The sequence below is a fragment of the Leptinotarsa decemlineata genome, unplaced genomic scaffold (assembly GCF_025532065.1).
Source record: "Leptinotarsa decemlineata unplaced genomic scaffold, Ldec_3_MD MMD2_tig00004307_RagTag_RagTag, whole genome shotgun sequence".
Classification (NCBI taxonomy): Eukaryota; Metazoa; Arthropoda; class Insecta; order Coleoptera; family Chrysomelidae; genus Leptinotarsa; species Leptinotarsa decemlineata.
The window spans coordinates 772,625-786,931 of NW_027412606.1; the positions used below are offsets into that span (position 1 = coordinate 772,625).

Sequence of the window (14,307 nt, forward strand, 5' to 3'; positions counted from 1 at the left end):
ATATTTCAGACGAAGCGGCATTGTCGCTTCTACTATAAAGTAGCGTCTTCTTTGATTTTTCAAATAGAACACCCCATATATAATATCATATTATGATTCTTTGTCACTTTGTCAACAAATTCATATACTATTTCCCTATACCTATCTATTACCGTTTAGAAGATATAAATTAATTTCGATATTTTTTTTACCAAACATGAACTTTTATGCATGAGGGAAATAGTATATGAATTTGTTGACAAAGTGATAATGAATCATAATATTATATTACATACGGGGTGTTCCTTCTGAAAAATCAAAGAAGCCGCTACTTTATAGTAGAAGCGACAACGCCGCTTCGTCTGAAATATTTTAGGCGTGTAGATCATATTGACTTATGCATATTGTGGAATTTTCAGGTTGATCCGTTAAATAGTTTGCCAGAAATGGAAAATTGACGTTCATCGATATTGGGATCACGACACTGGAAAAAGTCTGTGTTGTTATCACACTCGTTATTACTATCAGTACTTGTCCAATGACGCCACATTTTGAACAGATGACAAAAATTTTGAGTAATTATAACTACACCAATATCAAATTTCAATACTCAAATCGCGATCAGTTCCTGAACTGAACACGACGGCGATAAACATCACCGCATTTCCGATTTCTATTCGTGACCGTAACATGACTTCAAATTCAATTTTATGACACTTCAGCCAATCATAAAACTCGGTTAGTAAAAATTATCCAATACGAACCGTCAATTCTACAGTCCACGCGGACTATTTTGCAGCCGGTTCATTTCTATGTATCGGTTTTTTGGCTTTTGAGAGTGCCGACAACTTTAAGTGTGCACAATACCGTTTACTTCGACTATACTTTTCAACGTGTGATTTAAAGCAAAGCGGTCGATTGAGTTAGTGGAGTAAACCACCCACGTTAACCCACCAGGTTGCCGTCCCAACAGTATACAAAAGGGTAGTTCAAATTGATCAAAAAAGTATATGCAATAACAACAATGTGTGCATATAGTGTGCATATAATACGTATGACTAATAACGTAACGTTTTGGTTACGTTTTGTTCCTAAAATCATGATGTATTGGGATTCGAGGGACCCATCGATTTGAAAAAAATATTATGATGAAAATAATCACTACTATACGGTTCATTTGCACTGACGATATCAAAGTTCAAGTATTTTATTGTTAACCTCGTTGTCTAATACGCACGTGTTTGTTTCCATATAAATTATATTGCAAGTCACACTGATAACGATCATTGAATAAACACTCAAGAATGTGTTTACTAATATTACTTTGTTGAGGAAATTTTGTTTATACACATAGTACATCCTAATTGATGATAAATAAAGTGAATAATTATTTATATTTTGTCTCCAGCGGAGTAACTTCACTACCATAAGATATTGATTACATTCTCGGTAACTGATAATAGGTTAAAATACATATAATAATAAGGAAAACAGAAAAATGTGATACAGAAAAATGTGGGAATTTTACAAAGAAAGGAAGGAAGTAGTTGATTATTGATTATATTTACTGCCACCAAGAATGAAATGCAGCATTTAAGAACAACCAGCTGACATCGATTCCTAATCACAGCTTTGAAAAATGTTTCAAAATTTTAGTTATGTTCAGTAAGAATATTTTTGTTAAGTTATTCAAGTGGGACACCATCGATATCGTGGTGGAAATAAGTTCTTCAGCAACTTCCAAATATTTGATTTTGATTGAGTATAGGTACCCCATGAATAAATTCAATATTTTTAATTCATCCTTAATTTTAGACACTATGATATGCATATATTTGTGTATATATATGTTATACTTTCAATTTGATAATAATTCCATTGTGTGTATACTGTAGTGGATTTTTCTGTTTATATCCCGAATATATAAATGAAAATAAATAATAACTCAATGGCGGCCATTTTGAACATTTATTGGGGGGTATATAATAGTTTCAGATTCAGTTCGAAGTGCTTCAAATAGACGAAGAAATGACTTGGTGTTCCATAAAAAAACTTTCTGGAAGCTTTGAGTCGCCATGTAGATTGAAAATACTAAAAAAAACACTTAAAACTATCCCACCTAACCTAGTGCTTCAATTATTTTTGCAAAAAACAGGAAAAGGTTATTATAATGGTTAAAACCCGTCGTTTTTAGCCTTTATAATCGATGAAAGAAACTTTTCAACCAAAACATCCCGACAGATAATATTTATCCAAACTGTATGTGAGGAATCCTTTATTCATACAAGCCACTTTTGTAGAAACCTACAGCTTTAAAAGTAGTCCGACTCTGCCGCAATATCATCACTCCCAGAACTAAGTGTTTCTCAACAGTTTTATAGGGGTAGCATAGTAGCTAAAATACGTTGAAATGCTTGCTACTGATACCAATTTATTTTATAGAACGACGCCATTTTAAATGATAGCGATCCGGGATACTGAAATTAGATGAGTTGAAAATATGAAATACCGCACATATAGTGATATTTACAGCTAAAAAATATATAAATATTATAACATTATTTTATTTAGAATGAAGTGAGTTAAGTTTTTGACTGGAAAATTGATACTTCGACAGAGTGAATTTTTGTATAATTGATAATTAACCGAAAACGTTTATAAATGAGTGGCGCGCTTAAATTTTGCTAATGATAAGCTATATATTCGTCAATAAAATTTCATTTGCAGTAAAAATATCAATCTTCGAAACGCAAACATTGTCTTTAACAGTTTTATGAGTGCAAAAGTGAAATATTAAAATGGTTTCAACCTTTCTATTTCTTAATTTTCAGTTGGTGACATATCAATTATATTTTCCTAGTGTCCAAAACAAAATTACTTCTCGCGTCTTCAAGAAAACATTTTTAACACTTTTTCACTTTATTGTTATCGTTTTCGACTGTAATATATTTTATAATGCCCAGTTGGAACTACTTGAAAACTCTAATAAAACTGTCTTCTGATTATTTTATAGGTATCGCTTAAATATGTTGCAAAAGTGCAGTAAGGGAAGTCTTTACAAAAGTACTTTTCAAGAGTGTTAGACAAATTTTATAGTAACTGCCAAAATGTTTATAAAACTGTTTTGTAGTGTTTGTAAAAGGCCTTACAAAATATTGATAATAACTATAATGTTTTATAAAACGGTGCCAATTTCCTATTTATAGCAGTTTTATGAACACATTGAAAACATTTCTGGGAGGAATGTAGTTTTACAATTTGTTTCTCCGAAACGTTTCCGCAACTATTATAAAATACAAAATTGCTAGTTGGGTCATTTTTATTATTTCATCTTTTATTCATTATTCCAACTCAAACCATTATTTCATTCACATTTCAGGTCACGAAAATTCATTTGTTCAAACGGTTCCATTCTTTGATTCCTATCAGTTAAAAAACCACGAAAATAATCATTTGTACTATAAATCGGCTTCCTATCACAATCAAATTTGATAACTTGAGTCAGATAATATTTCTTAGAATACTTTATCAACCCAACCTATGAATAATTATTAGTTTCATAAACAAGATAGCAAAAAATGTAGACTGCCAATTCATTCACAAACATATTTTTTCGTTGATGGTAGGTATATAAGTTTCAAATAAAACGATTCGTTCGGTATTTGGTATTCTTACGCTATTTGGCGATTTCAAAGTGGTTCTAGAATAAAATTTGGTGGAAAATTTCACAGTTAAAAGAAAAGGTACGTTTTTATAATTCACCTATAAATGATAAATTCATATATTCAATGCACTGTCAAAATTTTCCGAAATAATTTTCAGCCTCTGCATCAGTCATTGTAAATAATTATATAAATTTTCTGTCAGTCTCCATTATCGCTATCACTCCATTTTGGGTTTCTATCTCATAGATTTCATATTTTCTATCTCAACCGTAACCTGCCATTGATCAATAAAGATCAACTGGAACGAATAAAATAAGTTCGATATCGCAAACAAGTTCCTACTGGAAACAAAATAAAATTCTGAATCCATTCTTCCATTAACGGAAACTTCATATGAAAAATGCCAGTTGAATTGAGTATTTTCAACAAGTTGTAGACATTATTACATAATGTTTGTTTGAAAGTGGTTGCCAATGTTTCAAGGAGAATTTCACTAGTTTAAACTTCCGTTGCCTAATATTATTTCAATATGATTTGAAATCTAGAAAAAAATAAATAGAATTGATGGATATTAGTTTGGAAAAAATAAATACCACGCTTTAATAGCAACACAAAATGAAAAATCAAAAATAATTCGAAGCTGATTTGGGATTGTCTTCAACATCGATAATATGACCTATGGCTTGATGTTACTGATTATTTTCAATAAGTCTGAAAGAATGAATCTATTTTGTTGTAAGTGAGCTTCAAATTATATTTTTATTCTGGCTCCAATGTGGCAAACAGCTCCTAACCAAGTATATCGAGTGGTCCAACAAAAAGTATGCACCTTGCTTTTCTCCTTTTTTTGTAACTTAACGCAAAAATGCTCGGACAGGTCAATTTTGCTTTTGAGGGGGATATATTTTAGATGTATTTTTCTACCTGTGCCTTCAACCCTCTAGCGAGGGTGAGTAACAACCCTAAAATTTTAAATGGAAAGTGGGGTCGAGTGATATATCATTTGAAAGGGCACAAAATTCTCTTTACAATGATACCTAATTTGTTGTATTTACTTGAATAGTTATAAAAAAAGCAAGAACATTTACTCGATATTTTTGGTGTTAATGAAAATGCGGAAAAAACGGCATTTTTATCACTACTATATTCCTCAAATTCTCTCGTGCGTTTTTTGATTCAAATAACAACAGCAGATAAGTGTACAAAAAGAATTTAGGCAAACGTTCATTGATTCAGTTCGGTTGCTTTTGAAATTATTTCAACTTTACTGTAAAAATGGTTTATTCCATTCCTGAACGAGTTGAAATTGTTGAACTTTATTATCAACATAAAAGTTGTGCTAGACTTACTGCTCGCCTCTTTAATAACAGTCATCCCGGGAAAAATGTGAATGATTCGTACGTTGCCAAGTTAGTCCAAAAGTTTGTCGATAGTGGATCTGTCTGTAATGTGAAACACCAGCCACGGAAACCGAAAAGAAATGAAGCAGTGGAAGTCGCTGTTTTGGGACATGTTGAATTGGATCATACTCAAAGTACCTGTCAGCTTGCTGCAACCTCAGGTGTCTCCCGTTCGTCCATAATACGGATACGGATATTAAAAGCGTATAAATTTCATCTGTACAAAATTAAATTAGTACAGGAACTCAATGAAGATGATCCTGATAGAAGGCTGCAATTTTGTGAACAACTGAGCCAGCTACTAATTGATGATCCGCACCTATCATTCAACACGTGCTTTTCCGATGAGAGTACATTTTTTTTAATGGAGCTGTGAATAGGCATAATTGCCGTTACTGGGATGACAGTAACCCACACTTATTCCGAAAGGTCCATACCCAGTACCCTCAAAAAAACAATGTCTGGTGTGGCATATTAAGTAGTCATATCGTAGGGCCACTTTTTATTCCTGGGAATTTAACTGGTGAGGTCTACCTGAACATGCTTGAAGATACAATTGATCCTCTCATAACAGAAATAATTGAAAATGACCAAAATCATAATGATGATCGGCTTCATTTTCAGCAAGATGGAGCACCTCCTCACTATGTTGCTCCGGTGAGAGAGTTTTTAGATGACCGGTTTCCTGGACAGTGGATTGGAAGGAGAGGCCCCATCGAATGGCCTGCCAGGTCACCTGATTTATCGCCTTTAGACCTTTTCCTTTGGGGACACTTGAAAAATAAATGTTTTGCTACGCAGCCCGAGTCCATAGAAGATCTTCGCTAACGAGTTACAGCAGAGTGCAGAACTATAACACCTGATATGCTACAGAATGTTAGGAATAGATTTGAACAAAATCTGGATTATTGTATGGAAGCAAATGGGTCACATTTTCAGCATTTGCTGAAGTAGAATTCTACTAAGTCAATTACACATTTCAAAGTACTGGGTTGTAGTTGTTTTTATTCATAATACCTACATGTTTGAGTGAAATACAACAAATTAGATATCATTGGAAAGATAATTTTGTGCCCTTTCAAATGATATATCACTCGACCCCGTTTTCTATTTAAAATTTTAGGGTTGTTACTCACCCTCGCTAGGGGGTTGAAGGCACAGGTAGAAAAATACATCTAAAATGTGTCCCCCTCAGAAGCAAAATTGACCTGTCCGAGCATTTTTGCGTTAAGTTACAAAAAAAGGAGAACAGCAAGGTGCATACTTTTCGTTAGACCACTCTGTATATAACAATGAATATTTCGCCCCCCACGGATTTCAACAACATGATGAATTTTTTATAAACAGATTTATTCTGATTTCAGACTTATTGAAAGCCATTAGTTTCATAAAGTCATAGGACTCATTATCGATGTTGAACACAATCTTAATTAAATCAGTTTAGAGTTATTCTTTATTTTCGGGTTTGTTTTGCTATTGAGACTGTGTGAGAGAAAGTGGCGATCCTGATCAGAATAACGAGAAAGATTTATGGAATTACTGCATCGCCACCGACTCTTGATAAGTGTACAAAGTTGAAAATGAATCTGTTCCTTTGTAGTTAACCAAAATCGAGTCCAAATTGTCCAAACATACAAGTGAAGTCGATGAAAGCGTGTTGGTTTTCTGTATCTGTAGAGTAGGGAGGGCCACAGCACTCAGGCCACATATGATCCATTGTACATCCTTCCGAGGAGTTGTCCTCGTAGGTCATCGTCCATCCTGTCCTTTCCAGGAAGATGGAACTAACTCCGTCATCACTTTGGCAAAGACAGCAAGAGCTTCACGAAGAAGAGAAACCACCATAACCAGTGCTTGCTCTTCCCTACGTCAGAGGATTGTCGTAAAGAATGAGAAGAATCCAAGTAAAACATCAGGACCTCTAGCAGCCTCTCGAAAACCAATCCACCGAACGCGAACTGCGATTCCAAGAATCACTTTTACTGAATATCCAGTGAGTGCGGCGAATTTTATATCGATAAAACTAAGCGGCCATTGAAAGTCCGCATAGTCGAGTACAAGAAATACACACAACGAGAAAAAAACCAGTAAATCGGGAATAGCAGAGCATGTTTGGAGTCATCAACATAACATTACGTGGTCCCGAGCTGAGATCATTCACAGTGAGGACCACTGGTTTGAGAGGAAGTTCAAAGAAGCCGCATACATGTTATCCTACGACGCATATAGCCAAGTTAGCGTAGAGATACGCAGTGAAAGCATTCGAATGACCTATAAATAGTCATCTCTTGGAGAAATAGTCCAATCATCAGCCGAATACAATTGTGAATACTAACAATAGAAACGTCGTGAAGTAACTCGATTTGAATTGTTTTTTAGTTTTTTAGTTTTTTCTATTTCTATTTTCATTCGTTGAATTGTCAATATCATACTCATTTTGATTTTTATTCCTCTTCACTTTGTGGTCATTCTCATCTTTTATTTTAATCATTTTATTCCTTTTATTGCATTTTCATTTCACGTTTTATTTCTTGATATAACTGATATTTCAGCTAACAATTTTAATTCTATTTGTTCTTTCATTGATTTCAACTAGCGTTTCCTAATATAACCAATAAACAATCCATGCAAAGCTTATTGTTGAATCATCTGAAAATCATCATCTGAATCATCTCGATGAATTATCGATAGTTAATGATTTATTGGATGAGTGCATGGCACTATTATTTCCATTATTGGTAACATACTGAAACTTGTTCCAGAATTCGAAGCAGCAGTGGCAACGAAAATTCTTCCAGGAAGTCAATTCACAAGCCAAGAAGCCACACGATGTTAACAATGTTCGAAATCACAGCATATTTCTTATATTATTATTTCAAGATGATATTTTTGTATGTCATGCTATTACGTGAAGTCTTAATCTACTTCATGATAATATTTTCGACGTTCGTATTGGGAATTATGGATTGCTTTGACAGCTTGTCAACAAACAGTAAACTTTTTTGCAGATAAGTGTTTTGAAATGAATGAACTTTCTGTATTGTCTTTCTGTGATAACAAAAATTATGTTAAATTTTGTAATTAGTTGATATACATTGAATATTTTATTGGGTTCTTTTCGAATAATCTAGACAGTAGTTCGTTTCTTGAGAGGAACATGAAAATGTTGTTATTTTCTTGAGGTGGATATTGAGTGTGATGTTATTCTACGAATTGTTATATCTCAATTATTTTTATGAATAAATGTTGTTACTTAATACTCATCTAGTACTTTATTGTGAATTCAAGTATACCTATACAGCTCATAGGTAAGTGTTTTAAATTATCACAAAATTCTTTCTCATTTTATTGCATCAAAACTTGACGATTCAATAACTGTCCATATTTTGGAGCACGAAATCCTTCACTCACGGCGTGTGTGTGGCTTTTTAATTTACTGAAATATTTATTTATATTACAGAAGAGAGCTATACGATACTTATGTAAAGCTGAACCTCGTGATTCATGCAGGCATTTGTTTTTACATAAAAAAAGACAATTGTAGTTCTTTTTATTCTGGAGACAGTGTAATGAATGTTACTGTAGTTCTTCACCAACACCAAACAGTCATTTTAGCACTCCGACACGTGTTTCGATCACCAAGTGTTCATCTTCAAGAAGAAGATCAAACAGTTTGATCTTCCTAGGGTTATATTTTTTGGGCTATTCTTGATTTGGCCTTAACAAGTTCAAAAAACACTCTTCCTTCCACAACCTGTTCTTAGAAATACGCAGCAAGCATAAGCAGATTCAATGGGATGGATTCTAATTTATTTTGTCGTTTTGAAAATAGACAAGAATCCATCACATTCACAGTAGCTGATACCACTTGCGAATTCACTTAACCATACAATCTGGCCAAATTCAATTTGTTCATTTTGTGATATTGAGGGTTCCCCCCTGTAATTTGGAAAGATGAACTTTTTTCTTCAATTATTTTTGTAATAAGGGCTCTGGGCTCTATAATGGAACATTCCATGTTGTAGATACAGTTCATTGATTTACTTTTTGCGTTATTCACCACTTTTTGTTGACAGAGTTGATACTACCAGTCATATATTCTTTACATAACCTGCTTCGACTACTGACTGACCGGATTGAAAAAGTTTTCTGCCTTTTAGTTTTTTTGATATCAGAGGGCATTGATATACAATCAAATTTGAATACTCAACCTTTATAAAATTCAGGTACCTCTCTGCCACTCCCTATTTATTCACATGAGAACGTACACACCTTATTCAGTCAATTCACAAATCATTCCATTCTTCTGGACACACTTGAAGAATTGGGAATAAGGTGTACAGCACATTCGTTTTTCAGAAGTTATTTGAAGAAGAGAAAACAGAAAGTACGAATACAAGATAGTGAAAGTGAAGAACAAGAAATCACATGTGGTGTACCCCAAGGCACGGTTTTAGGGCCTGTATTGTTCTTGATATATCTGAACAATATTTTTCAATTGGAGAGAAACGGAAAGATCGTTAGCTTTGCGGATGATACCGTTATAATATATAATGACAATAATTGGTATGAACTTAAATTAAAAATTGAAAATGACCTGACAGAAATAAAATTGTGGTTTGATCATCGCTTATTGTCAATCAATTTCAACAAAACAGTTCACTTACCCTTCAGTAGCTTTGAAAATGCACTCCCTACCTTTGATATCATGATCCAAAAGAAATATAAAATGAATCAAGAAAAAAATATCAAATACCTTGGTATTGTATTAGATTGTCACTTTAAATGGGACCAACATGTGAGATTTCTGACTCAAAAGTTACGCTGTATCCTGTACAAATTCAAACAACTGACGCAATATCTCAATATCAAGCAAAAAATAATGATATATAAGAGTTTAGTAGAATCTCATTTGAATTATGGAATCATTGGTTGGGGGGTCTTTCGAAAAGTTATTACAATATACTGGAAATCTCGCAAAAACGGTTCCTCAAAATTCTTCTCAATAAGAATAGAAGATATTCTAGTGACTTGCTGTTTTGTGAAGCTGGTGTTAATGATGTTAGACAATTATATTACATACAAGCAAATCTGAGACAATTTATATACAGATCTGAGTTGATAATGCAAAACCATAATTACTCAACTAGGCATAAATATAATTACAAATTACCCCTTATGTATAAGTCGATCGGGCAAAAAAGCTATCCATATCTTGGGCCTAAGTTGTTTAATACATTGCCAAATGATATTAAAAATGAGGTCTGCGCACACCGTTTCAAAAAAACTCTTATTCATTATGTACAAAATACAAGCAGAAACTATTTTCATGAAATTATAGAGAGTTAAATCAAATAGGCAATGGATTAAAATGAATAGAATAAAAAAAAAAGTATAATAAAAGTAATGGCATTTTTACCATTGAATTCTTCAATGTAGATATTTTAGTATGTTTTTGCTGTTAGATTTCAATTTTAGATCATTTTATTAGATAAACTTATACACTCTCTGTATTTATATTTCGTTTCAATTAGTAATGTCTTATGTATTTCTTTTAAAACTTACAAACAAGTACTTGTACTTTGTAAGCTGTAAATTTATTCACCGTTAATTTTAGAAATTTTGTACTATTATCCTTGTGTGTGAGTAAATATTATTATTATTATTATTATTATTAAAAATGACTACTTTGATCCCGATAACTTTGATTCGCTCAAATATAGGATTGAAAATATGACTACAGTGGTAACTGTAGGAAAATTAAGGCTGCCGACATTCGTTATATCAAATCTGAAACTTCTACATGATAAACCATGATTTTTCTCAACTGAATTGAAAACTGACTATTAGCCAACGTTCGGGAAAATCCGATTGCTGTCTACCAAATGAAATTCCCTATCTATTCAACGGGAAAGAATTTCAGTAATTTGACATAAACGGAAGCAATCAACTGAAGCGAGAATATTGTCTGAAATATTCCAGCTTTAGTTGAATTATGCTTGGTATGGATGTTTGAGATGAGGTCCTGATAATTACAGCATGCAGAGATTTCAAATTGATAAGAATATTTTCGAAAACCGTGATTCTGCACTCTCATAATTTCGCTCATCAGAATTTATTTCCCACAATTTTTTGTTAGAATGAGGTTCATCTTTGAACTTTCCATCAGTTTGAAAGCTATAAAGATTACTCTGAAGGAAAATTGGATGTATTTCAATCACAAATCATTTTCAAAGAGAATCTTGAAATTTGTCAAGTTTCATGTACACCACTTTTTGAAAAATTAATGATAATCAACATGCTAGGAATCGAATTTGAAACGTTTGTGTCTAGTTTGTACAAGTTTACGACAGCTGCTAACAGAGAGAAATATCAACCCAGTTTCTACCAATCAACAAATATCAATACGAGCAGCAAGGCGAATCCAGCAGAATTGCAAAAAAAAATACATCAATTTGTAGCTAATTAGTTGCCGAAACAACGCTCGTGTCTATCTTTAGAAATCGCAAATAATGCTATTGTGATATCAAGGTATCTCAATGAATTATATACTTTCCCTTTGATCTTTACAGAATATTTAGTTGCTATTTAGTTACTAAATTTTGGATACAGCGAAACATTTTCAAATAATTTTTTTTAAATTTTTCATGATCTTGCTATCTTGAAACTGTTTTTTCCTGGAACTAAAGATGTTCTAAATTTGTTGCTCACCAAGAGTAGACTTAAATACACCTTGAGTAACAGCAACAAAATAGTTGAAACCGATCGGCCGATTTTCAATTTTTTTTTTATTTTTCACGTTCTTGCTATTTTGAAACTGGTTTTCCTCAGAATATATAGTGTTTCAAATTTGTTGTTCATCAGGAGTATACTCGAATACACCGAAATACAACAAAATAGTTGAAACCGATCGGCCGCTCGGCCGATCAGCTTCACAGAAAATTTCCTGCATATGCAATTGGCAATACAACTGAAAGAGTTGACCTTCAATTCTGGAACGGGCACACTTGCAGATCGGTTTCGGGCTTTTTAGCCACTCATCAGTGCAAGATAGTGACCATCATCGACCTAAAGTCAATGATATTACATAATTGAAAATCGGAATTCTTTCACAGTATTTCATTCCTCTTCTGAAGTTGGAGCGAACATCACAAACTGTCACTCCATCTAGTGGACGAGGTACTAACCAACTGCATATCCGTAATTTGCCCGATTCCTCTGAATAAGGAAGAAAAACTTTCTTATTTAGCATAGCCCACTGACTAATAAGAAAATATATATATATATATATATATATATATATATATATATATATATATATATATATATATATATATAATTTATTGATTTACGCTACCTTGATTTCACGATAGCATTATTTGCGATTTCAAGGGATCGGCACGAGCAACAAAATCGTTGTTTTGGAACCTATTAGCAACTTATTAGCTACAAATTGATATATATATATATATATATATATATACAGAAAATAAAATAAATACAACAATAAAAAATAATTGGCGCTCCGGGGCGACTTCATTGATTCCAGTGGCGCATTTGCTTTTTCATCTGCAGGAAAACCCGGAAAAACCTGCAGCACCACATCATCTGAAGATCTTGATCTAACAATGTCCTCTCTCTCATAAAACAAAATGTAGGGTGTCTCCAGAGGCTCCAATAAATTCAATGCATCGCCAGAACACTTCGTGACACGACTATCGTCAAACTTAAACCAGTCCGTTTCTTCTTTGACCAAGGCGTAATAATGACCACATTCAACGCCAGAACCATAGTGAACAATGACTGCATGAATATTATAACAGTGGTCTGCTAGGTTGAAATGTTCATCTATTTCGAACCTTCCAAAGAGTTTCTTGCTTCCGTTAGAGGTTGAGTCTTGTTTGAAAATCATCAGTGTTATTATTAGATTGACTGGTGCCTCAGCTATATTTTATTTTTATCGTTAGTGAAACATACACCAAGTTTCAAACCCATAATGAGTATTTTATATTTTCACTATTTTTCCGCACTCCTGCTTTTTCTACTTATCAAAATTTAAGCACACCTGTACTAAATCATTTATTTTAAAAAAACTCGTCACCGAATTTCTTTTTTTGTAATATAATAATATTTTAAGAGCCTCTTTGATGTTAAAAACAAATTTTGAAAAATAAAAGTTGTCAAACTTGATGCAAAGTTCATCTAGTTTCAACGGGGCTTTCAAAACTATACAGTACTTGAGTTTTTTAATGAGCAAATGGCCTCACAATATGAATTAGAACAAAACGGAACATTAGGAAACATCATTTCGTGATTCTTGAAGCCCATTCAATAAAAGAAAAAAACTCATAGTATTTACATTTACCTACTCCGCTAACAACACTAATTTAAAAAAACTGGGTAGGCTGTGAAAAAATATGAAACTACATAATGTGTTTTAGAAAACGTCACTGTCACTGAATAAATTAATGCCCGTTAGTTCAATGTACTGTATGAAAATTAAAATAATATGTTATCTTTACAAGAAAAAATTGAAATTGTGCTAATTTGTGGTGAAAACACATTGCATTGACAAGTGGCTGATATTTTTAACGCAAGACATCCTGGTAGACATGTACAGCAATCCACTGTAAGTAGGATTTTAAAAAAATTTTAACTGACTGGTTCAGTTGAAAATACTTTTAAAAAACGTCATAATCCATCACGCAATAATGATGAGGTTCAGTTGGATGTCTGCCTGGATGTTATCGAACAGGGAAAATCAAGTATTACCAATATTGTAGGTAGAACTGGCATTAAAAGAGAAAGCGTAAGAGCAATTTTACATAAAAATAAATTCAAACCCTACAAACCCAAATTTATAAATACCTTAAAGGAAGGAGATTTCGATGTTCGACTAGATTTCTCTTTCTGGTACCAAGGAGAAGTAGAATTGAACAGAAAATTTCCTTACAAAATCCTATGGACCGACGAAGCTACCTTCACATCGAACGGCGTAGTCAGTTCCCAGAATTGTAGGTGGTGGGCTCAGGAAAATCCTCATTTTGTGATAGAATGTCGGGACCAATATTCATTTAAAACAAATGTGTGATGCGGTGTTTTAAATAATCAGGTAATGGGGCCATTCTTTTTTAGACACAATTTAACTTCTCAGGATTATTTGCAATTTCTAAATACTGAGATCAGTGATATAGAGGACAATATGCCGGTTGAAATAAGACACAGTCTGTGGTATCAATGTGACGGGGCTCGTATTCATAGTT

The 14,307-nt window shown here is 33.1% G+C and overlaps 1 protein-coding gene and 1 long non-coding RNA gene across 2 annotated transcripts in view; one reads left to right on the forward strand and one right to left on the reverse strand.

The window, feature by feature from the left end:
- Positions 1-14,307, reverse strand: part of LOC111516201 (lachesin) — a 278,815-nt gene that overhangs the window by 229,721 nt on the left and 34,787 nt on the right. The window lies entirely within an intron of this gene.
- On the forward strand, positions 3,475-8,303 carry LOC111515101 (uncharacterized). The gene is made up of 2 exons (XR_002723476.2): positions 3,475-3,722; positions 7,807-8,303. It is a non-coding gene; the product is annotated as an uncharacterized lncRNA (long non-coding RNA).